The sequence below is a fragment of the Felis catus genome, chromosome A1 (genome assembly GCF_018350175.1).
Source record: "Felis catus isolate Fca126 chromosome A1, F.catus_Fca126_mat1.0, whole genome shotgun sequence".
NCBI classification, from domain to species: Eukaryota; Metazoa; Chordata; class Mammalia; order Carnivora; family Felidae; genus Felis; species Felis catus.
In genome coordinates, this window is record NC_058368.1 from 230039794 (window position 1) to 230066810 (window position 27017).

The 27017-nt window shown below is 38.4% G+C and overlaps 1 protein-coding gene and 1 long non-coding RNA gene across 3 annotated transcripts in view; both read left to right on the forward strand.

Annotated features, from left to right (window-relative positions):
- The window catches only part of CTNND2 (catenin delta 2), a 938925-nt gene that overhangs the window by 298805 nt on the left and 613103 nt on the right, over positions 1–27017 (forward strand). The window lies entirely within an intron of this gene.
- On the forward strand, positions 21643–26145 carry LOC109492228. Its single transcript, XR_002146067.3, has 2 exons — positions 21643–22947; positions 25128–26145. It is a non-coding gene; the product is annotated as an uncharacterized LOC109492228 (long non-coding RNA).

The window sequence follows — 27017 nt, forward strand, 5'->3', positions numbered from 1 at the left end:
TGTTTTTCTTTGCTGATATGGGAATGCTGTCGCTCTCCCCAGTGCCTTATGGGGTTATGGCAAATATCACATCTGATTATCACCAGCTTATCTTTTAAAGTATTTTGGAACATTCAGCTATTCCTATAAATAAAATTTTCAACATCGTTTCAACTAAACAGTTTGAAATCTTTAGTATTTTGAATCATTTTGAATGTCATTTCCTTAAGATGTTTGTCCTTCCCAACCTAAACAAGGCACTGGGTTTTTGCTTAGGATCTGCATATGAAGGCCATTACTCTCCTTGGGCTGGCTGGGCATTACTCCAGCTCCCCTCCAGTGGAATGGCCTACTGATTTCAGTGTGTGCATTTAGGGAGAACTCAGTGTCTAGGAAGCTAATGTTGAACTTTGTGTCCAGAACTCACCATAAAACTCTTTGTCATCAGCCCTTCTATTGTTATCATAAATCAACATAACAAATACTAGGACTAAAACCAAATTGCTGTCACATAAATCAGTTCTAAATTTCTCCTCATGTTTAAAGGAGGTCATTGTGGAGGTTAAAAGATTCTCAAAGTGATTTTGTTAGGAAGAAATTGTAATGGTAAAAGGTTAACAGAGTCTGGCCAAGTGTAAGAAGTTTACTATGAGTAGGTGGTGAGGTCAAGATCCCAACCCTGACGGTGAGGGTGGGAGTTTCTCAGGTTCAAGCCTCCCCTTGGAGGTTGTCTTCAAACTTCAGGACACCTGTGTCCAGGCCAGGTTTTGTCTAGACACATCTTCCCGGACTTTTGAAACAGTCATACCTACGACAAGGCATTCCTTCCTCTTATTTCACTGGCCAGTGTTGGGCATTATCAGTGTGTATTAGATCAAAAAATAAGTTTTGAAATTTTGTCCATTATCAGTATGATAAAAGAGACCATTGTTCCCCCAAAAGTTCAAGAAAAGTCATTCTCTTATTAGGATATCAGTGGGTGATTAATAATTCTCACTCATTTAAAACTGTCGTCGTAACAGAGGGTCAACTGAGATCTACTGATTTGGAAAGAAATTCATGCTCTTAAAGAGCACATGTTTTCCCTGTCCTTTAGGAAAAAAAAAATAGCTGTAACCTTAGGTCAGCTATTCATAATATTCATCAAAAAGGATCAACCCTTCATATTTTGTGAAAAGTAAACAAAAACTAAACCAGAGTGACTTACTGGGGGAGATAGGCAAAAGCAAAACAAAAACAAAAACAAAAAACAACAAGATAAAATATAAATAAGCAATACATATAATTTCAGACCATGATTCATGGTATGAAGAAAATAAAACACATGGAGCAATGGCAGGAAGAATGAGCAGGGGACAGCTGGTCAAGAGTAGCTGAGGAGATTTGGGGCACCTGGGTGGCTCAGGCGGTTAAGCATCCAACTTTGGCTCAGGTCATGATCTCAGGGTTCTTGACTTTGAGCACCATGTTGGACTCTGTGCTGGCAGCTCGGAGCCTGGAGCCTGCTTCAGATTCTATGTCTCCCTCTCTCTCTGACCCTCCCTCACTCACACTCTATCTCTGTCTGTCTCTCAAAAATTAAACAAACGCATTAAAAAAAACTAAAAAAATAAGACTAGCTGAGGAGAGCCTTCTCTGGATAAGCGTCATTTGTGCTAAGGCTCAGAGGAAGAGTGGGAGGCAGCCAGGTGAGGGTCTGGGAAAAGAATGGTCCAAGCTACTGGAATGGTTTCAGGGGTCTGAGGAAGAAAAATGCCATATGTTTGGAGCCTAGTGAAAAAGAGGGAATAGTGAAAGCAGACCAAGTCAGGGAAGTAGACAGGTGCTCTGTGACTGAGATGATGATGATGATGATGGTGATGACGACAACTTCATGGGAAGACCATTGGAACATTCTAAGCAAAGGTTTGAAATGATGTGATTAATAATTGGAAAAACCCTGACTGCTGTGGAAAATAACATTCTGGAGGCAGTGGGGGATGGGGCAAGAAGGGAAGGCGGGAAACCAAGAAAGATGCTGTTGCAGAAATGCAAGCTAGAGATGATGGATTAGGTGGCATAACGGGGGATGATGAGAAGTGGAAGAGTTCAAGATACAGATTGCAGGAGAATAGAACCAACAAAAGCCCATTGATGTATGCTCATGGGTCATAGGAAAAAGAGACTGGTCCAGAATGTCTCCTTTGTTTTTGTCCTCAAGGACTAGATTGGTGACGGTCCCATTTACAGAGATGAGGAAAGGTTGGGAGTGATGGAATGGGGATAATGGGAGAAATAAAAAAAAAAAAACACAAAAGCTCTCTTCTGGATGTGTGAACTTAGAGAGAAGCCTGGTGAATGAACACCCAGTAGAAATGGGAACTAGGTAGTTGACTAGATACGTCTAGAGCTCAGTGGGAAGAGCAGAGCTGGAGATGAAAGCATTGGGAATCATCAGCATATAGATGATGTTTAATGCCTTGGGCCTGGGTGCGATAACACTGTATTAATTTTCTCTTTCCAGTCATGTTGTTTTCTGGCTTTTTATGAATCGTAGCTTTTCAGACTTTAACGGGACTCTTCATAGCTTCCATTGCTCTGGGTAGGTTCACATTTTATTTAGCATAATACATTAAGCTGGCAGCTTCTATTTCTAGGTTTGTTGCAAATTGTTGATAAAATTCACAAGTGCTAAATTTTATAAGAGTATTTTTTCCTTGGGTTCTTTTTTATGGTTGTTAATGAGCTTGAGAATTTCTTATAATGCATAGTGTCAACTTTAAGCACATTTCTTGCATGGGACCTCATTATGTATAAATTTCTGCTTATAACAGAAGGCATGCTCCTTTTAAAGTTGGAGGGGGTTTGATACCTGCTGTGTTCATAGACATGCAGCCCAAGTTTTAAATTTCTTCCACTGGAGACGTTGACAGTTTGACATTTTTAACAGGTCTAAGTTAAATAAAACAGTATTTAAATAAATACAAAGAATATCTTGGAGAAGTGGGTTCATAGCTAAGACTGTTGAGCATCCTTCTTTCCATAATTTTTCATGGAGGATGAACATTCAGATACTCGTAATTTATGTCAATTGAATGGCAATCAATTTTAGTATCTAATAAAAGAAACTTTAACTCCAAAGTGAATTTATATGTATTTGTTGGTTCTTAAAAAATGGTTAATTAAAATTGTATGATGACTGTTACAATTATTAGAATGGATCATTTTTCCTTGCCACATTTTCATCTATTTTATTTATTTTGAAATGAGTGGTGATATTATATATGCCAAAGATGGAAACCATACTGTTCGAAACATGTCTGTATAGTTGCCTCAGGTCAATTTCACAATATTATGTGTGTGAATTAGTTAGGGCTGCTCTAATAAAGGACCACAAACTGGGTGGCTTAAACAACAAAATTTATTGTCGCTCAGTTCTGGAGGCTAAAAGTTGGTTCCTTCTGAGGCTGTGAGAGAGAACCCGTTCTGTGCTCTCCCTTGGCTTCTGGTGGTTTTCCAGCAATCCTTGGTGTCCCCGGCTTGCTCAAGCATGGCACTGATTCTTCAGTGATGTTCTTCTGCTGTGCACGTCTCTGTCCAAGTTTTACTTTTAATAAGGACAGCAGTCATTCTGGATGAGGGAATACCCTAATGGATTCATTTTAACTTCTTTATGTCTCTAAAGATCCTATCTTCAGTTATGGTCACATTTACATATTCTGGGGATATAATTCAACCCATAAAAGTATGTAACCCTCTTTCCTTACTAACATTCTTAATTTTCCTTACATGTTGTTAATGTTAATCCTGTAGACGTTCTGACTCTATGTATACTTCTAACGCTCACGCGTAGCCCCATTTATATGCTCACGACACATTCACAAAGCCAGTTTATATCTTTGATGCTGACCACTTCTCCAAACTTCAAATTTCTATTTTTACCTGCCTTGTTACCTCCAACTGGATGAATGAGAGATGTCACAGGCTTAAGATGTTCAAAACCAAAGTTTTGTTTTCTATCCCTCTCTTCAAATGCTCTTATGTCATTCTTTCCCATCTCAGTAAATGATCCCTCCATTCCCCTTCTCTGTCTGAAGAGCTGAGTCATCCTGCCATGTCTCTTTTCTTTATTCCCATCTAATATCTGTTCCATTGCTGTATTAGTTTCGTATTGCTGCTGTAACCAATTGCAACCTAATAGCTTAAAACAATGCTATTTATCTTGTGTCTCAGAAGTCCAACATAAGGCTCACTGGGCTAAAATCAAGAGAGCTGCACTCCTTTCTGAAGGTCCTGGGGGAGACTGTGCTTCCCAGTTTAACTTGTTGGCTACATTCAGTTCCATGCGGTCATAGAATTGAGGTTTCCAGTTCTTTCCTAGCTGGTGACCACCAGCCATTTGTAGCATCTGGGTCCACTTGTATTCTTTGGCTCAGGCTCTCTTCCTCCATCCTTGAAGCCAGCAAAGGTGCCTTTGAATCTCTCTGACCTCCTTTTCTGCCTCCTCTCTTGCTTTTTCTGCCAGACTCCATGCAGAGAAAATTCTGGCCTTTTAAAAGTTCATGTGATTAAATTGAGCCAATCTGGTTAATCCAGGATAGTCTGTATATTCTTGGGTCAACTCTTGTATAACCTTAACTCCACCTTCAAAGTCCAAGTCCCTTGACAGTAGAACTTAGTTAAATGTTTTACTGAGTAATCAGGGCACAGGAAGTAGGGAAAGGGGGAATTTTTTTTAGAATTCTTCCTGTCACTACAACCATGTCTTGTTAGCTCCATTTCAGGACACTTCTGCTTTTCTTCCTCCACCGCTACCACTGTATTCCAGACAGTGATTGCTGTTTCTAGATGTTACCATATATACCTCATTTGTTACCCCACATGTTTTGTATGGATCATCGTTTATCAGATCCAAACAGAATTATTTCTTCATAACTTGTGTTGTTCAAGACACTTTTGCCTTAAATTTAGCATAATACATTAAATTGATCTTTTTAAAAATAATATCTGGGGGCGCCTGGGTGGCGCAGTCGGTTAAGCGTCCGACTTCAGCCAGGTCACGATCTCGCGGTCCGGGAGTTCGAGCCCGGCGTCGGGCTCTGGGCTGATGGCTCAGAGCCTGGAGCCTGTTTCCGATTCTGTGTCTCCCTCTCTCTCTGCCCCTCCCCCGTTCATGCTCTGTCTCTCTCTGTCCCAAAAATAAATAAATGTTGAAAAAAAAATTAAAAAAAATAAAAATAATATCTGTCAGAAAATGTTACTCACGTCCCTCCAGTGGCTTTTTTTTTTAGAATCAAATCCAAACCTTAAAATGGCCTGCAAGTCCCTATTTATTCCTATGAAGGCTAGATCACTTCATCAGACAATTTTATTTCCTGCATAGCACTTATCACCATGAGAAGCCATCTTTTTCATTTATTGTGGATGCTAATAGTCTGTGACTGTCCCCCCTTGTCTATTATCTTCATCTCCTAGAATACATTGACATTGTGGTCATTCTAAATGCTTCTATCTCTGTATGATTTATTTATTTTCTTTTTTTTAATATTTATTTTACTTCTAGTTATTTAACATACACTGCAATATTGGTTTCAGGAGTAGAATTCAGTGATTCGTCACTTATATACAACACCCAGTGCTAATCATAAGAAATGCCCTCCTTAATGCCCATCACCCATTTAGCCCATCCCCCACCAGCCTCCTTCCATCAACCCTCAGTTTGTTCTCTATCATGAAAAGTCTCTTATGGTTTGTTTCTCTCTTTTTCCCCGCTCCCCATTTATGAAACTCCACATATGAGTGAAATCATGTGGTATTTGACTTTCTCTGATTGACTTATTTCACTTAGCATAATACATTCTACCTCCATCCACGTCTTTGCAAATGGCAAGATTTCATTCTTTTTTTTTTTAATTTTTTTAACGTTTTTATTTAGTTTTGAGACAGGGAGAGACAGAGCATGAACAGGGGAGGGTCAGAGAGAGGGAGACACAGAATCTGAAACAGGCTCCAGGCTCTGAGCTGTCAGCACAGAGCCCGACACGGGGCTCGAACCCACGGACCGTGAGATCATGACCTGAGCCGAAGTCGGCCGCTTAACCGACTGAGCCACCCAGGCGCCCCAAGATTTCATTCTTTTGATGGCTGAGTAATATTCCATTGTGTATAGATACCACATCTTTAGACATTTGGCTTTTTCCAGAGTTTGGCTATTATTGAAAATGCTGCTATAACATGGAGGCTCATGTACCCCTTTGAATCTATTTTTGTATCCTTTTGTATCCTTTTCTGTCTGTTCTGAGGGTGTCACTGTGCTTGGTACCCTCTACTCTGAACAGTGAAAAGAACTTTTCCTCATGAGTTTTTCCCCTAGACACTGTGAGGAACATATTAGGCAAGCCCTCAACCCCCCAAAACTTGTAGCTTTAATTTCATATAGTTCTATAACCTTTCATTGAACTAGGGTAAATAAATCTTATTCCAATTTTATAAATAAAGAAACTTCATTCAAGACCAATTAAGTAGCTTCCCCAAGAAAACCTGGTGCTATGACTCACACTCTGAGCACATGTTCCGGATTCCTTTCTGAATCATACCAGCATTGGCATTTATCCCACAGGTATGCAAATTAATTATTCAACCACTTTTTTCCAAAAGTGGATATATATCATTTTTGTGTTACTATCTAATGTTTCTCTTTGGCACTTTTATTGCCATCAAATATTAAATTATATGGAGGAGCCTGAAAACGACTGGCAATGTGTGGCAACAAAACTTTTCCAGGGAAACAAAGAAGGGAGGTTGGAAAGAGGAGATGATGCGGAGGCTTCAGTGTTGGCACCTAAGGCTGTTCATTCCTTTTTCTACTTCACTCAGGAGCCTAAGAGGAAGCAGGGATTCATTTCTTTACTACTTGAGACCCAAACCTGATTGTGGTTTCTACACTTCCCATTATACATTTCCTAATCCCTGGGGGAACGAACGAACGTAGGACTCCAAACTAAAAACAAGGGCTGAATGAAATGGTCATGCAAATCTCCCTGGCGTCCTTCCAATGGTATATTGAAATTATGCATGCCTTGCTTCATTTCCCATTCAGTGTGATAATACTAATGTGACTGTTTTAATGAGAGAGTTTCTAGGATTTGGGACCTGGGTGTTTAAATGGATCCAGGTAATATTAGACCATTGGACATGTCTAGAGGTTAGCCCCAAGCTTTCTAGGGGAGAGAGGAGGAACTAAGATTTGAAAAGCCAGAGAATGTCAGAGCAGGGGGCAGGAGAATAAACACTGCATACAGAAGAGGGGAGGAAACTTACAAAATTGGGGCTAACAGTCTGCAAGGAAAGAGTCAAGGCTTGAGAGCCGACTTGGGCTCCGGCCCACACTCCACGATATACCGGCCCGGGGCCTGCCATGGTCATTCCCATTCTGGAATCTCTCACCACAAAGAGGGGACAATAGCAGTTAGTTGCAGTGCTGAAAATTGTTGCTGATGTAAGTATTTTGCATGATGTCTAGGTCATGGTTACCGTCCAACTCATGTTAACAATCAGAACCTTTTTAATTTCCCAGGCCAACCGTATGGCTGTTGAGACCTGGGGCATGAGTTGCTGCAGCTGAATGCTATATAAATGAAATACTGCCTTTCTTCCAAAATCTGACCCACCGTAAGCCACATTTTAGCAACTGACTTCAGTGGTAAAAGAAGAACCAGCCTATGAATCTGAATGCTCACCAAACATGCAAGAGGAAATTTCTGTGTTCTTATTTCTGCCCTCGATGTGAAAGAGTAAATTAGCAAATAACTTTTACGTTTCAGAATACGATTTAATACTATACATTTATCAATTATAAAGGAAACTGCTAATCAGTCTGTGTGCATCACTATAGGAATGAGTAAATTGATTTGTTTAAAAAAAATAAAATTGCAGGGTGCCTGGATAGCTCCGTTGGTTGAGCATCTGACTCTTGGTTGTGAGCTCAGGTCATGATCTCATGGTTTGTGAGTTCGAGCCCCATGTTTGCTTCTGTGCTGACGGAGCATAGCCTGCTTGGGATCCTCTCTCTCTCCCTCTCTCTGTGCCCCTCCCCCTTTCTCTCTCTCTCTCAAAATAAATAAAATTTAAAAAAATCAATAAATAAAATTGCTTTTCTAGAAGGAGGAATAAGTACCAGATATTGAGTGTTTCCAAATAATAGTAGAGAGCAACTATGTGAGGGCGGAGATATGTCTATCTACTTAACTGCCTTTCAGAATAGTGCTCAGAACAAAATAGCCATTTAGTAACCATTCATTGAATGAATGAAGAATGCATGAATGCTAAAAAAAAAAAAAAAAAAGGACTGCTCAAAGTACTAATTTGTTGGACTATGTAATAGACTTCTCTGCAGTATTTGCCTTTCATAAAGTCAGCCTCTGTCTATTTACATTGCCTTTTACTTTTAGGGAAACCCATCTTCCTAGGTTTTACATTTTACATGAGTGTAACATGATAATCCAGACAAATGTGGGACCTCTGTGATTAGCCATTTACTCTGGACTCCTTTGGGGCCTCCAGTCTGTTTTACTTTTGCTCCCGGTATGTGGCACGATAATCTTGGTTTCTCAGGACCACACTGAGTTTTTTAGGAGTCCCAGTGCTGCACATGAAATCCTGACAGTAACACCAACAAGGGATAGTAAAATTGAAACCTGTCAGTTACTATAACTATAATATCTAATGTAGACTGTGTTTGTTCCCCGGTGTGGTTCTTGTTAAATGCATATACTTAGACTGTGTTTTGGAAACTAGAATTGACAACTTTCGTCTTGCAAAAGTAGGCAGCCACCTTCTTAATATACTAAATGCAGGTGAAAGTTCGTTCAATGGGTTTATGAAACTATGGCACTTATACTTCTTTGCTCATGGTTAGTTCGTGTTATGTTTTGGAGGTAAAGGCGTACAGGGTCAATAGTTTATTTGGTAGTTATTAAGATGCCTCTTGTGAAGTACCCTCTTCCAGATGCTTCTTTACTCTGTTATAGGTTCAAGAATAACCCAGGAAGGCATCTTTCCTTTTAACAAATGGGTAATTTATATTGCATTTACCAAAATATTTTAATAAGTCACCTCACTGTGTCCTAAGGTACTGGATTTACCCCCTCATTGATTGTAGGCTGCCACTGGCACAGGATAATTCTAGAACTATTGCTTCATTCTAGTATTATACATTAATGTTATTAGCTTGAAAAAGGAAAAGCCGCATGCTAAATTGTTGATTTTGTTGTTGCTGTTGTTGTCGTCGTTAGTATTTAAGGAGAATGTGAAACTGTCTCTTGGCTTCTGTCTTTTTCAAACCTGAATGTTGTAAGATTATTCTGTAAGTGCCCGCACTGGCGCAGTGTGTCAGTCTTCCATCTGGACAGACACTGGGTGAGATGCTCTGGACTCCATGGCCAAAGGGCAATGCCCTGGCTTCTTGCTGCGACTGCCAAGGAGGTGTTTGAATAGTGCTATCGAATGTCATCATGTTTATTATGCATTCTGACACATGTCCATGGGGAACTTGCCTGAAAAGAAATACTCATTTGCGTTGCTTTGGATTCTCAAATCTTCCTGGATGACAAAAATCATGGAGAGATTCCTAGTGCCAACGATGAAAAAAATATCTCTAATATATCTCTACCTATAATTTCCTAATTGTGATAATATTAATATAGAAGTGGCAATGCTTAGGTATTGTTATGAACCACTTGCATTGTTAAAATTAAATTATGATGGCGTATTTTACAAAAATAGATTTTTAAAAAGAGAAATTATATCATTAATTTCCAGAGGAAGAGAAATTGAATCTCATGGTGCTTTGCATGCCTTTATTATTAAGGGAACTTAATTATCATACCCTTGGAGGAAATCCCTTGCCTGCCAAAGCCTTGGGAACAAAAGAGGGGATGGAAGGGGTCACTTGTTGCCACTTGGCTCAAAACCTTCCAGAGAGTTGGGGGTTGGGGAGAAGGGAGTTGAAGGGGTTCAGGTGAATGTTTTGAAACATAGCACTAAGTACTTCCTTTAATGAACACTACCAAAGTGTATTTTAATAAGTGCCTGAGCACTTTTTTGTAATTAGCTTGGTAACTTAACTTCCCAAATAAGAACTTTGATAAAAATTGGCTTTCTGTTATTAAATTCACAATATCGTTCTGGTTTTAGATACTACTGTCTAATTGAAAGATTGTTAAGATCAAAAGTGATAATTTATGTAAAATCATTTTGTAAACTATAAGGCAGTAGATGTTTATGTGGTTATCATTATGGTATATTTTCTCATTTAGGAAAGTATGAGTTATTAAAATCTTAATGAGTCGTGAGACGTGAACAAACAAATGTTAACAATTAAATCTAATAAAGTGATTTAAATAAATTTACAATGACTAAGGTTTTTCAGACAGACCGAATTAGAATTTGGAGATCTAAATTTTATTTTTTAAGGAGCTGAATTAAATCCGTTCCAATTCTGTATGGCTTATTATGATGCCTCGTCCTGTCGGGGAAATTTTCTGCAGAAGAAAATAAAATTCATATATAGCAATATGCCCTTTTCCATAGTACTGTAAGAAAGACACTGTGGAAAAAGTTGAATAGAATCTGATAATGCCAATTAGGTCACAAACAGCAAAAAAATGGTGAAAATTATGGTATGGTAAAAAGTAATGGGTGTGCCTGGGTGGCTCAGTCAGTTAAGCCTCCAACTCTTGGTTTCGGCTCAGGTCACGATCTCATGGTTTTGCGAGTTTGAGCCCCACGTCAGGCTCTGTGCTGACAGTGCTGAGCCTACTTGGGATTCTCTCTCTCTCTCTCCCTCTCTGCCCTTCCTGTGCTCTCTCTCTCTCTCTCTCTCTCTCTCAAAATAGATAAGTAAACATTAAAAGAAAAGAAGCACATTATTTGTGATTCTAGCGTCTCCTGTACTTCTCAGATAATGTGTTGTCTCACAGTATGTGCATGTGAAAGTATGTACTCATGTTCTTGTTCATACATACATCGATACAGATACATATTCACATGTGCCTCTGTCAGTCTTTGTTTCAGAGAGGAGATATTCTATAATACTTCTGCATAGTGTATTACTCTAGAGAAATGTCCTTGCCAAGCACTTTATGCAAGTCGAATGGTAGTATTTTTTAGATTCAGAACTCTTAATGTTCTTTTCATTTACTTCAGCTATTTATCTGCGAGCTTTCAATCCCACCAGGAGACAGGCGTTCATGGATGCCTTCACAGTGTTGTTCCTGTTGCATTTTTATCACCAATACTCTCATTACCTTCGACTTCTGTGCTATTACTGCTGAGTTAATTGCTGACATTTCCTTCCAGATCAAACCTTTCATTACCAACATCATTGTCTGGAAATGTTCTGCCCAATAATTTTTAAACACAGTTTCCTGTGCCAGTATTCATTTTAAAAGATATGCCCGTGTATTGGTTCAACTGATGCATATTTTGTTTCAAGTTGGGAAAATAAAATAGTGTATTTAATACATCTGTAGAAGATATTCAGTACTTTTATACATCGGCAGATTTTTTTTATATATAGTTTCAGGGTTTCTCAAACATTGCTTAGAATTTAGGTGACAGCAAATGTTTTTTACATGCTGATTAAAAACACACACATACACATACACACACAACAACAACAACAACAACAACAACGTGCCCACATACTGATATTTTAATGTAGGTAGTAATCCTCTAAGTCGATAAGTACTTCAGTGATTACTTTGGACATCCAGCAATTCCAGATGAGGAAAACGTAGATGGTAGATAGAGAATTGGAGTTGGAGTAACATATTTCAATGACAGGTCATTTTCTCCAGATTTGTATTCACATCTGTGCTTCAGAATTGGATAACCAACATTTATGGTCCCAGGTTTTGAGATTTCCGGAAAGTGGGTACATTGATGCATTTTTGAGCGACCTTGAAACTTTGGAGTTCCTTAGCATGCACTTGAGGTATCAGTTTGATGGCAAAAGAATGTCATCAGAATATCAGGAGACACTTGTACCTTTGAGATCCCCAGGTGTACAGTGAGTCTCAATTAGTTGGATAGCCATGTCTGGGTGCCATTTGTCAACACGAAAATAATAAACCCTTTGCCCTAAGAACCCTAGTGGAAAGGCTAAACAATATTTCATTTGTCCCTTTTCCATTGCCCGGATTCATCACTGAATTGTACTCTCAGTCATAAATCTCACCTTTGATACACATTGACCTCATAGATAAGTAGAACTTACAGTCATTTTGGATTTTAGGAACTAGTGGAAATAAAACAAAAAACCAGAAAAAAAATCCTTTTGACAGCCATACGTATGACCTTTTGGGGAAAAAGGTTTATTTGGTAAAAACTACTGCTTCCAAGTTCAAGATTTCATATGCAGGGGAGAATGAAAAATCGAAAAGTTAGTACACTTAAAACCTGTTGATTCCTACAAAAAAGTTCTAGAAGACACAAACTTCCCAAAAGATGAATTAGAAATAAAATGCCTCTTTGAGATAAAATTTTCTCTGATAGTTAACTTTTCTTTTTTAAAACTATTTCTTTCAGTTTTCTAGGAAATGGCACTGTGTCCTCATGATCTACCAAATCAGCTTGCCCCATACATTTTGTGGCTACAGGCACTATACTTACTTTGGATGTTTATGAGCCAGTCCTTAATGATTATTAACTTGCAGTTACTGGTAAAATGTTTTGGTTATGTCTTGTACTTTTCGTAAATTATCATGGTGACTTAAAATATGTTTCTTCACCTCTTGGTCTTCAATTCATGTGTTAAAAGGCTGTAGGTAAAAGATAATTCCTCTCTCTCCTCAACTGGTAAACCTGCCTATCGGAGTCCTATTAAAGGGAGAAGTGATTGTGTTTCCTGTTATTTAAGGAACTACAACTAAATCCTTCAAATGTTAGCAAATAAAGAACTTTTAAATGTCTATATACAATATCGACCTTAATGACCTTTACAATGATAGACAAAACCATAGTTGACAAAGGATTACTTAGTAGGTGGACTAGACTGGGGACAGTTCTGGGATGCTGGCTCCCTTAGGAACCTGGCTGATTGGGGGGGACTGGGATTTCTCATTAGAACTTCCTTCCTTCGTGGGGAGTAAGGTGTGGATAATCTGATCCTTCATTGCTCTACAAACCCCTTAAGAACATGATGGCACTGTGGCTTTTAAGCATGACTCCAGAAGACAAACTTAAAACCTTGTAAATGATTATAGGGATCTCCAGTGGGTAAGAACATGAGTTCTGAAGTTAAACTGCTCCCGTGGAAATACAGGTTCTATTACGTAAAATCTCTGTGATTTGGGGCACATTACTTAATCTCTCTGAATCTTTTTCCTCATCTTTAAAATGAGGTAGTAACTTGCTCCATTCGACTGGATGCAGAAACCATGTACCGTTCCACTCCTACTTAAGCTGCTTTTTTGTAAACAAAAAAGCAAGCTATTCCTTACCACGTGAGGATATGGACAAAGGCAGTTTCAGGGGTGTGGGAAGTGAGTTCTTGTTATCCTGTGGTGAGTTCCTTACCCAGTAAAATGCCAGCTCTTCTTATTCTCATTGTTATTTGTTTAATATTCCACAGCCCAGAGTGCTCGCTTGCAAATTAAGGGAAACATTCTTAGAGGCCAAATTTTGATCCTAGGGCAAGAACGAGAGAACATAGCATAAACCTACGGAGGTAAATGAGCCTCAGTTTTTCATCCAGTCCATCTGATGACCTGAGAGGCTTTGAAAATGCCAAGCAATCACTTCATTCCAGATGGGCCGTACTTATAAAGGAGCAACCTCAGGATTTAGGAGCTTTAGCGAACTGTAAACAAAGCTTATAGACATCCTAACAAACGCTTATTTCAAAAATGTGGTATCAATTCTAGAACCAGCTGCAGTTGTATCATTCGGTCAGGGCCTCCATTTATTAGATACCAGTGTTTGGGCAATGTTCAGAAATAGAGACATTCAAAACACATTGTAGAAAAGTCTTCAAAATTCTCAAAAGAGAGTGTATTATTTCAATAGATGATACGGTACTTGATGTGGGAAACAAAGGCAGGAGGAAGTAGAGATAAAATTAAATTTGCTTATAACCTGCAGCCAAAAATACTTGAGGGTGGGAGAGTAGAACATTTCTCCAGGAGCTCAGCACAATCTTAATGTTCATGTTTTGCTAGAGGGAAAAACAACCTTAGCTTGACCATAGCTAGGCCTCCACTATCCCAGAAGTCTTTTTAAGCATATGATATTGCTTTTGGAAACTTCCCCTTGCCTTTACCTCCCCCAACTCCCAACTGTATAATCAGTCACTGTTCCCAATCCAGGGGCAGCTCTTTCTGCCCAGGGGTCCTGGCCCCATGCTTCAGTAAAATCACCTTTCTGCTCCAAAGACATCCCAAGAATTCTTTCTTGGCCTTCGGCTCCGGACCCCACCGCCTCCAAACCCCATCAGCACCGATCCTATTGTGATTCACATCTGTTTAATATACACATCTGTTTAGTAATATCTGTTACCATATCTGCAGGCAAAGTCCTTTCAGGAAAGATCAGTTTGGACTTGGCTTTGGCCAGCTTCCTACACTACTCCATCCACATCCAGCCCCACCACAGGACAAAGAACAAGTTTAGAGATTGTTCTTAGGCAGTCATGATGAAATGGAACATAAAGCATACTACAATTCATGAAAGGTTGCTGACCAAATACTTTTTAAATTTTTTTTGTGTGTTTATTTTTGAGAGAGAAAGAGCACGAGAGGGGGGAGGAGCAGAGAGAGAGAGAGGGAGACACAGAATCCGAAGCAGCCTCCAGGCTCTGAGTATCAGCACAGAGCCCAACACGGGGCTCAAACCTACCAACCGTGACATCATGACCTGAGCCGAAGTCAGATGCTCAACCGACTGAGCCACCCAGGCGCCTCTATTCTTAAGTAATCTTCACACCCAGTGTGGGGCTCAAACCTACAACCCTGAGATCAAGAGTCACGTGCTTTACCAGCTGAGCCACCCAGGTGCCCCTAACCAAATATTTAAATGCTGCTCTCGGTTTAAAAAATGCTTACAAGCAAGCAAAAGTACAAAGAGGGCACTAGCATCCGAGAATTACAGGGATGCTCATCATCTTGAGCCTTTGGTCCTTGTTTAATCCCCATCACCATGAGAGTGCACCGCTGGCCTTTGTATCTTAGCTTTCCAAGATACAAGTTAAATCTTAAGTTAGAGGACGGAATGTTCCAGGCTAAATGTAAGAAAGTGTGCCAATACCCAGGGAGAATATATCCTATGGAGGAAATTATACCAGAATATTTATGTAATTCTGATGTGATATATTGAAATGTATAGTTTCAAGTATTTACTTGTTTGTTTTAAACGTGCCCCTCCAATTTCTTTGAAACTTAGTATTTTTTTTTTTGTAAAGAATTATTTTTAAAGTAGTCTCTTTGGGTAATGTTGTAGCCAAACACATTGTGGGAAGAACTTAAAATGCTTAGTCATGCGCGTTTTCTTGTTGGTATTCCTTAGGCACCTCAGCCTAGGGCAATGACGTAATACCCAAGTCGGCCCAAGAAACAGGGGCCACTCTGTTTTGACAGAGTATTATTCATGATCACCACTTTACATAAATGTTAAAGAATATCAGATAAAGACGGAAGCTAATTATGCAAAAAATTGAAACAAATGCTACTCTTAATACTGGGAGATGAAGATAGGATACTCTTAGTAGTCAGATAAATTGAATTATTTGTTAGAAGGTAATGTTTGAAATATGTGCTTGAGATATGGTAAAGGATGAAATATGGTAGACATTGTCCATTCAACCATAAAGAAATTCTCCTTTGTCATTTAAAATGTTGCATTCTGCAGAGGGGTGTGTGTGTGTGTGTGTGTGTGTGTGTGTGTGTGTGTGTGTGTCAGAGAAAGAGACAGGCTGCTTTAAAAATAGGAACTCTGCATTTAAAAACGAGAATTCTGTGTTATTATTAATATTACTTGGAAAATGCATATATTCATGATAAAACTGGTACACTGTGGCATTTTAGAAGTATTCCATAGAACAGATGTGTTTCTACCTCTTATTAATTAATGCATTAAAAAAATCATGTTCTAAATTCACTCTCTTGGAGTCATTGCAGTCATGCATTCGGTAACTGGGGATTCCTGACTTCCAGCCTTGTTTATGCCCAAAACATTAATTCATATGAACTTCATGGATTGATAATTGACAGCATTAGGAATGCCAAGGGGTTTGCTGAACCTTTATCGGATGGTCAACTGCACATCCTATTTGAGAAACCAAGAGTGCTTTGAATACAGTGAAATTAATTTCATGCCAGGGTAGAGCGCTGTCCCTGCAATCCTCTGGTCTTAATCTCTCATTCCATGAGCTTTAACTTAAAGCGGACAGTGAAGGAAGGCATGTGATTTGCCCAGTATAAAAGGTCCCAAATAAGAGGTTTATATCCCGGTAGGGCAAATAATCACCAAAATGTATTTTATTAATGGGATTTAGTATATGTAGCCTACATTTCTAGTTACAGAGTTCAGGTTTACGCTGATTGGCGTTCAAGAGCTAGTGTGTGATCTCATGCATTTCCAGCCTCTTAGTGCTGAGTGTCCTATTTCTGAGTGTGCCTGACACCAGGTAGTGACATTTGAGCAGCAGCAGGCAGCACGGGGTTCAGTTTTATCCAAGTAGCTGTCACTACCAGGGCCCTAGGCAAAAGTCCAGCATTGTTTGTGTCACTGGCTTCCTCTTTTCTCTTCTTCTTTCCCCCAACGCTAACATGTCCTGCGATCCATCCTGGCCATGGGCAGCAGAGATAACCACAGACTACAAATGAAAAGCTGAGCTGGCCCCAAAAATATTACTCCTTGCAACTATTTAATTGCAAAAGAATCTTTGTGCTAAAGTTTCACCATACCCTTTGAAAGGCAGACTCAGTAATTTGGCTGTCATTCATTTGTAATTTTATACCTTAGAGTCCGGAGGGATAGTAAATAGAATTACAGAGTTTTATCCTGGAATGCTGGTTCTGAGGGGGAAAAAAAAAAAAAGCCAAAATTTCAGGAAAGAACCAAGTTAAAAAAAAAACTCATTTAAAGATTTTTCTACTAAAAGTATACAACTATTCATATTACACTTACTTGGAAATCACTACGAAGTCTTCACTTGGTTGTAATGTTAAAGCTTTCCTGTATTAATTAGTGCTGCTTATTCTTTTATCGTGCTGTCAGAGTTAGTGGGTAAAAGTGGCCAGAACATTAAAATGCAGTTTCTTTCTTTTGTCAGATCACTTGTCCAGTAGAACACAACATAGTGAATTATTTTTAAATTGATGATACCACACCAATAGTGATCCCTTCATTCCTTAGTTCTACTTCTAAGACTTAAAAGCCTTTTATTTTCATTTAAAATAACTTGGTAAGCTGAATTTAAAATGGTTTTTTTCTCTTTTTTTTTTTTTTTTTTTTTTTTTTTAGAAAATCAGGAACATTCGTAGGCTACATAATGTACATGTTTTCATTCATGCCTGATATCTAGGATTGGAAATCATTTAGGACTTTATTTTTTTAAGAATAGTATACATACAGAAAAGTGGATACACCATGAAATACAGCTTGGTCAAGATCATGTGTATAAGACTCAGCCATACACTGAGTTTGGTTATCGGTTTATTTATTTATTTATTTTGCTGAAAAGAATTTCATTGTGCACAGATGTCATACTACATTTCTTCTTGTTCCTGGGCGTGTCGGTAGTGTCCAGGTGGGGCTGATAGGAATATTGCTGGGAGGAGCACCCTGATAGATGTTTCTGGTGTACTTGTGTGCACCTTTCTGTGGAGTGTATGCCTGGAAGTAGAATTTCAGAGACCTAGAGGGATGTCCTGAAGGGCTGTAGAAGAGATGGAAAAACACCAAATTACTCTTAGCATTTTACAATTCCACTCAGTCTGTGAAAGTTCTGCTAACACCCAGTAGTTTTCAGTATTTGATATTTTGTCTTTTTTTTATTATTATTATTTTAACCATTCTCATGGTTATTCTCATGAGTATGTACTGGCATCCCTTGGAAGTCATAAATTTACGTGGCACTAATGAGTAATAAAATTGATCATCTCCTTTCTGTACTGCCTCTGTGGACAGCCCCTTTCGTGAAGTGCTTGTTTAGGTATTTTGACCTTTTTTTTGTATTGGGTCACTTATCTTTGTGTATTAGACTGCATTTGGAGAGTTTTGTTGATGATATAGATATACTTACATACACAGACACACATAAAGAATGAGAATATCTTTTTCCACTAGATGCCCTGTCACTTTCTCAGTGGTGTCTTGATAAACAGGATTTCCCGATTTCAAAATGGCCCAATTTATAACTCTGTAATTCCTTCTATGGTTAGCACTTTTTGCATCCTACTTAAGAGAGCCATGGTTCCTGTAAGATCCTGTTTGTGTCCTATATTTTACTCTCAAAGCTTTATTGTTTAATCCTTCACATCTAGCCTGAGGCTCCGTGGGAACCGATTTTTGTGTAGTTTTTTAGATGGAGTCGTCGTGCATTTTTTCACCATGTAGATACCCAGGTGAAAGCACCATCTCACCAGTATGTGGCAAGGGCATGATTCTCATAAATTACATATAAGCCTGGTTTGGTGTCATAATTCTCTCTTGATCCACTGTTCTGTCTTTGTCTCTTCTTATATGGATGCCATATGGTCTTAATTTCTGCCCCTTTGTAAAGTGCCCTCTTATCTGTAGGTTCAGTGTATTGATCTGTTTCTTTCCTTCAAGACCCCTTGTATGTCTTGACCGTTTGCATTTTCATGTAAATTTTAGAATCCACTATCCATTGTCTCAGCCTCTCCCACCCCTGGAGGAAAAAAAAAAAAAAGCATGCTGAGGTTTGAATTGGAATACTGTTAAACCTGTCAATTAATCCAAAGAGATTGAAATCTTTACAATATTAAATCAGCCAAGCATAAGCGTGATATTTCCCTGTAAAACCATTATTTGGGTCTGCTTTAATTTCAGGAGTGACGTGGAAGTGGTTAGTGAGGAGGCCTTATATCACCTTCACAGATTTATCCCCAGGTCTTGGATGTTTTCCTATGTTTTTTGTAAATGTTACTATTGTTGTAATTTCTTTATTGACAATATACAGGAAGAAAATGGATGTTTTTGTACATTGGCTTTGTGTTTTCACTTTATCCCAGAAGACCTCCAGTACAATTTGTTTTTAAGTTTATTTTTTTATTTTGAGAGGAAGAATGTGTGTGCATGCGTGGGGGAGGGGCAGAGAGAGATGGAGAGAGAGAATCCCAAGCAGGCCCTGGATGATCTGGGCAGAGCCACACCCAGGACCACTCATACAATGTTAAGTAGAAGTAATGATAGTGAATACCATATCGTTCATCTCTTAAGGACGAGTTTGCAATATTTAAATCTGTAATTTTTAGGCAGTTTTTTTTTCATTATCAAATTGAAGGGATTCCTCCATATGCCTAGTTTGCAAAGATTGCTTTTTAAATTGTGAATTACTGTGTGATTTTGTGAAAAACACACATTTATGCCTTTCTAGGATTTAGGTTAAGTTATTAATTATGGATATTCCACAATGTTTAGTTTATTCTATTTCTTTTCTGGAAAAAGCAAAATCAACCAAAAATGCAATAAATTAGTAATACAGTTCCATTTATAGTAACACTCAGAAGAGAATTGGCCACAAACTCCTAAAAAGAAGGTACACAGAATGTAGATATCACTTTTAAGATACCATACATTGAACCAATCTTATTTTTAAAAAAGTAAAGAGGGGTGCCTGTGTGGCTCAATGTGTTGAGTATCCGACTCTTGATTTTGACCCAGGTCATAATCTCATGGTTTGTGGGATCAAGCCCTGTGCTGGGCTCCATGCTGACAGTGCGGGGCCAGCTTGAGATTCTCTCTCTCTCTCTCTCTCTCTCTCTCTCTCTCTCTCTCTTTCTCTCTCTCTCTCTCTCTCTCTCTCTCTCTCTCTTTCTTTCTCCCTCTCTCCCTTCCTCTCTCTGCCACTCCCCCACTCTCACTGTCTTTGTCTCTCTTAAAATAAATAAACATGAAAGAAGAGAAAGAAAGAAAGAAAGAAAGAAAGAAAGAAAGAAAGAAAGAAAGAAAGAAAGAAAGAAAGAAAGAAAGAAAGAAAGAAATGGCAAGAAAGAGAAAAAGGACTGAATTATGGAAGAGAGGGAGGGGAAAAGGGAAGGAAGGAAGAAGCAATGGCCATGATTCAGTGTCCTTCACTGGAACACTGAGCTCTGCAGACAAGAGGAGACACAGAGAAACAGGAAGCCCTGTGGAGGACAAACTCCCATAAGAGAGAATATTGTTGAAATGGGGGATGTTACAAGAACTGCATGTTTAACTTGTTTTTTTTCTTCATTTATATTTAGCACCCCCCCCTTCTCCTCAATCTATGAAGCAAAAGCCAAGTCCAGGTGAAGTTGCTGGAATTATCAAGGAAATAATAAATTGAAGGGTTTAAATATAAGACAGTGGATTGACATTATCACACACACAAAAAAGATAAAGAAATCAGAAAGAGAAGAAAGTAACATAACAGTAATATACAAAATGAAAAGAGAGTATAACTCCAGAAAAATTAAATTACCTACAAGTAATGTAAAAGAACATTAGCCATATTCTTTTTTATAGTCTAAAAGAGGTTAGAATCATAAAAAAATATGTATGGAATCGAAGAAATGACAAGACTAAGAAGTCATGAAAGGAATAATAGAGTAGGCAGCGCTCATGGAAAAACAAGAAAATGTAAAGCCATTGTGTAAGTGAAACCACATTTAAATCATTAGGAGGCATAAATATTGCAGAAATAAAGAGGACTGCTATGAGGAAATAAAACAGAGAGGAAAAAAGGCAATAAAAGCAGCAAAAAAGGTGATAGATACGGAAGAGAGAAAACTGGGAACTAACATGTGGGTGGAAGTTGTTCTCTCCCAGGAGAACTCTTTTCTTAAAAGAGAGTACTGTTAGCTTGCTCTTTAATTCTCTAGTTTTCAGTGTGAGGTTATCTGAATGATGTATTCACAAAATTTGTATAGCCGTCTAAGTAGGGCCATGAGTTGTGAAACTCAGGAGGCATCCTCATGGAAAATGAAGGTGAACTGTGCTTCTCGAGGCACCAGGAACACCCAGTTCTGGGAGATCTATGCACCCAGGAGATATAGATATTTGCCTATGTTGCAGGCCACAGAAAATCTTACCAAATATGCTCTGACAGAAAACACTAGCATCCATGAGTCAATCTTGCAAATTGTCTTAAAGACAACGTAGAGTCAATCAAGACTTAGATCAAGATGCATGGTTTAGGTCTTAGACATACACTATATTAAAGGAGAGTGTTGTGGGGTGGGTGGGGGATAAGAATGGCCCTTTACAAAGTAGGTACTGGGGCACCTGAGTGCCTCAATTGGTTAAGTGTCCAACTTCAGCTCAGGGCATGATCATGTGGTTCATGAGTTCAAGCCCCTCATTGGGTTCTGTGCCAACAGCTCAGAGGCTGCTTGGTATTCTCTGTCTCTTCCTCTCTCTCTGCTAGTCGCCAACACATGCACGCATTCTCTCTCTCCCGAAATAAATAAATAAACTAAAAAAAATAAAAATAAAAGTAGGTTCTGTTTGAATTTTCATCTAAAAAGCTTGCACTATTTTAAAAATAATCAAGACCTAGTTTTTAAAAGTCACCTTGTTTAGCTCTATTTGAGCTAACACTAAATATGATACTTTCTTTCCAACATCAAGTATTATCCTAACAATTATAGTCGTCTATTGTTTTAGAATTGAAGAAAGTATTTCCTCGATAAGATAACATCTTATTAATATGGTAACCTCATTACATTGGGGTGCTATCTCTGTTGTACATAACTTGCCCTAGGTCATCTAATTACAACATGTGGACATGGGGTCCCTTGGCCACACATTTGATAAAAAGTATTTAAAATACTTGGAAGTCACACCCAAACTAGAATCAAGTAAGACTCAGAACTGAGTTTTCTGAGGTACTACGATGGCTGGGAATGGGTAGGGGTGGATATAAGCATATAAAATTTAGCGTTAAAGTCAAGCATCTAGACAGGTTCTTTTTTCTGTAAGTCTTCGGGTTTGTTAGAGTTTCCCATATTTTATATTTCTTTTGAATTACAATCTCATTTCAAAAATAAAATAATTTGAATAAACTTATGTTTTTTCAAAGTGTCCATTTCTAAATCAAAACTAGACCCCAGCTTTGAATATGAACTCTAAGCAATCTTGAATCTACCTCTTGCCTTTGAATTCACCAAGGAAACAAAGTCTAGATTCAGTCTGAGACTAATTTTATGATTCTGTGGGTTTTTCTTTCTTTTTTTTTTTTCTTTTTTTGTCAAAATGTTGAGATACAGATCGCTAAGGATCCAGATACAGATTTAGGGTAAAGAAATGAAAGATCCGAAAACTAGAATTTGCTAGGCAGGCTAGTGGGAGGGTCCTTTTGTGATGAAATGTTGCATAAATAATGCCGATGGGGGTCTAAATTCACTGTTGCCATGGAGACCTTTGTGCCTGGCTGAACTCAATTCTTTTCTCTTTTAAGACTGCTACCACTAGGCTTGTGGTGTCTCTGATGCCTCTTTGCTTTGCTTTCTCTTAAACTGTTGGCGAGTGAAAGAAGAAATTAAACTATGATAATTTGGCATCCTGACTTTTGCGAGACTGTTCTTCCACTCCATTCGTGATTTTTGAGCTCCTCTGGGGTTCCTTTTAGCCCTGGCTCGGGGAGGGAGGAGCAGGTGCAGAAACGGCTGAAACCCCCGAACGCTGCCTGGAAAGAGGGAAAAGTAACCCCTCATCTTTGTGACTAGGCGACTTGTTGGCCTCGGCTACAGTTTTGAAGTATTTAAGGACCATTTGTTTCCAAAGGTAAAAGAGAAGAAAAAGTGAAAATGGAACGTATTTGTTTTTTAAATGCTTTCATTATTAATGTTGTTTGTGTGATGATTTTTAGTTAAAGTTGTAAAACTGCAGGTTGAGAGTTACATGTAGAGAACACAGGTACAATTGATCTCCGGCCTCACAGTTGTCAGTTTATTCGGAGTATTAATGTTGAAATTGTAAATGCCAAATAACCGAATTAAACAGAACGCAGTTGTAAGGACCCATGTGCCATTTTTCTATCTGTGAACCATTATAACTGCTTCATGACTGCATTTGGTAAAACTTGATATGTCGTAAATACATCCCTTAGATTTCATGAAAGTTATGATTATCCGTGTAAATGCCGGTTTAAGTAATTAAAAGTTGGCTTGGAAATTGTGGGCTGTCGATCCCCCCCCCACACACACACACACTTTGGCACACAATTAAATAAAGAGCCTCACTCAGAAAGAAATTAATCATTGAGAGTAAGGGCATAAAAATCGCACAACCAGTGCCAGTGTGTCAAGTAACTAAAAATTCAATGTATTGGACAGCTAACTTGTTGCATTGCATTGCCTTTCTCAACAGAGCTTGTTCAGTTCTCAGTGATGAGCTTTGCGTTAGAACTAGAATGCAATAATTGCATGTTTTGATCATTCTAAATGGTGTAAACAGGATGCTCAAATCCCATAATTATAGAAAACCTTTACCGTCCAAGTATTTCCAGATTGCTTTCATCCACATAACTCAGTGAGAGAATCATTGACCAAAATTTACGGTGACTTCGTAGGTTTCACGTATGTAGCCACCAGAGTTTAGAATATATTTGTATACTCAACAGGTTAAAGAGACAAATCAATTTAGGAAAGCTGGGGATTTAAGGGTGGGGTGTGGCTGGGGTGACAGTCTGTGAGAATTATATGTTAAATTGCTATATATTTGTGAGATAGGTGCTCGCTGGAGAATTCTAAGTGAAATACCATGATGACTCAAAGTCTTTAGGTTTTTATCTTTAGTGTTTCCAGCTGGATGGTAATAGCAAAAGAGAAGAACGATTTCCAACTTAATTGTGACAATCACAAGATAGAATTTCTACTTGATTAATATTTTTGAAATTTGAGTGACTTTGTAACTCAGATACTGAGGGCGAATAATAACCAAGTTGATATAAAGAAATTACTTCTTTTTAATCAGGAGCATGTTAGGGCACATGTTTTAGTATGTTAATTGACTAGCGTGGGTATGTTTTATTTTAAAGAAGCTAACAAAGGAAGGCTTGAATATACTCTGGGGATACCTCTCAGTAAATATTTCATTTCGATTCATTAAAGTTAAAAGTTTATTTGGATCATATGAAAGCTAAGAAACCTTTTTTCACTTTGGGGGAATGGGTGTAAACCTATTAATGGTTTCAAAGGTATCCACTGGGAACTGCTACTTAAAACTTTGACCTTTGAAAAGAGTTTTCCATGCATTGACCATTATTTAATAATACAGCCTAAATGTAAACTCAAATGATCAAGCCTAAATATAAAGCTTCACTTCGGGAATGTAGTGTCTAGGCACTCACACTTTGTGGAACACCAATGTCATGGGTTCAAGTGGCATTAAGTCTTCAAGCTGTAGGGCACAGTATAGGCGTGTGACCCAAATAGTTTTTTAAACAAATAACAACTTAACTAACTACATGGTATAATTGCCTATTACCTCACACTGCTGAATATAAATATTGTATATGGGAAGAAAATGTAAACTATTTTTAAATTTGTTTTTTTTTTAATCCAGCTATTTAAATGCTGTGAATGCATCAGACAACATACTAAATAGGGTCCTTCAGATTTTGAAGATCCTCAAACGCCAAGTTGCACAATCTTTCCTGGAGTATTTTACTGTGAAGTTTTATGCAAACAGTTAAGAATAGTTTTAATTGTTAAATATTTATAATTTAATATTATATATATATATATTTTTTTTTTAACCCAGACAATTCCAGATTTGGCCCAAATCATTGATATTATATTGATAGGTTACAACTCATAGCTAATACATTTGACCGAAAGTTGCCGTTGAAATAGTTTAGGAACAAAGATTTGTGTTTGTATTTCTGTAAGAAGCTTATTAACATGTGAATTCTGATTTAGAGTTCTGTTTTATAGCTCTTTTGTAATTCTTATCTCTTACAGTACCTTATATTCAGCAAATCGATGTTGAGTTCCTCCCTGGTACTAAACATTGTATGCCATGAACAAAAAGGAAAGAGGAAGTTCCCAGAGTCCATGAACTAAAAAATCTGGTGCAGATGAAGATATGAGAACTCGTAACTGTAATGCAGTAAAAATTACTGCTGTAATGGAGCCTGGCCAAGGAGAGCCAGAAACACTGCTGAACTTGATACAGTACATTAAAATATGATTATTTGATCTTCCCAAACCAAAACGAGGAAAGAATCAGTGACGTGCACAATATAATTGTTAAAGCATGACTGTGAAGATAGTTTTTAAATAGTAGCCAGAGAAATCCTCTGGAAACGTCAATCCTAACATTTAAAAAGTTTCGACTATTTTTAGTCTAAAATTTTACTATATGCAGAGTCAAAGTCAAAGACCATGCAGTCGCCCAAGCCCCTCAATCGTGTGTCTCCTACCACCCCTGGCTCTCCCACCTTTCCTAAATTGTAACCTCTTGCCCACTTTGCTCCAGCATAGAACCTCCTTGCCATTTGTAGAACCATCACATGGCCTTGGCACTTGCCATTCTTCTCTGCTGAAAACAGAAAACAGCAGCCCCCAACCAGAATCCAGCCCAGATATACACGTGCCCCCTTCCCCTCGTGTCTCTCAGGTCTCTGATCAGAGGTCACCTTATCGATGAGTCAGGTCTTGATAACCATTGCCTCCCTGTCTTCTTTTCCTGCATTATTTTTCTCCTCCACCTTTACCACAGATGGTACTCGAAGTAACCCATTGGTCCATCTTGTTCCACGTCCATTTGTTTCTACCAGAACGTGAACTCCATAAGAACAGGGATTTTTGTCTAACATTTTTACTGATGCATTCCCAGCACCTAGACCCTCGCGTGCCTTATTTATTGAACAAATGATGAACTAAATATAAATTTCCTGGCACCAAATATACAGTGTTCTACTTTGGTGTTGTTGTTGTTTTTCGATTTTTTAAAATAAAGTAGAAATTTTCAAATTTATCACTGGCCACTCATTATTCTAGCATAAATGTGAGAGAAAGTGGTCAAATACCGGCAGGAGATTTATGATTGCTTATGCGCCGACACTCAGCCAAGTCACCTGTATCACAGAATAGGGGTTGAGACTTTCCCTCCTAACGCATGGTCAAGGAATCAGATGGACTCTTAGTGAGAAGACCAGTGTGTCCTCCCCTCTTCCCAGCCTCTAGTGGTGGAAACTTGACCACTGCCCTCAGCTTCTAAAGTCATCTGTTGCTTCCATCATAAACGGTGTGGCTGTTATTGTAATACTCCAGCTGTCTCTAAGGTTCTGTAATTTATCTGCATATTCTCCAAACTATTGCATAAGGAACACACAAAGAATTATACATAGTCTCTAAAATCTCACATCATCTCTTTCTTCATATTTCTAATTTTCATTGACAGGAGAAAAAAGATCCAATAGCCTGGATCATTTATGTGATCATATTCAGTCAGCGGTTCTGTTAAATAAAGTTCTACTCAAAAATCAAAACCCGTTTTCAGGATCCTAAGAATTACCAATCAGCATTAATTATGTCAATAGTGGCATCTCATATAGTGGCCATAACTAATGCTGGCTCATCTGGAAAGCATAATCAGAGTGAGAATATTTTTGTCATTTGTGCACCCAATCACCTGCTTCTATCACATCAAGTTTTTCCTACATTTGACAAGTTTAATTAAACTTAGCACTGGTGGTTTTAAAAATAAACTTTGCAAGCTCTAAGAATTTAATGAATGCTGCACTGTGGCTAAATTACATAGTGACCTTCTCCAGTGTATAAATATTTTTCAAGGATGTGAAGGTTACTTCCTCTAGGAATAAAAATGTTGAGCTAGTCTGTGGCTTC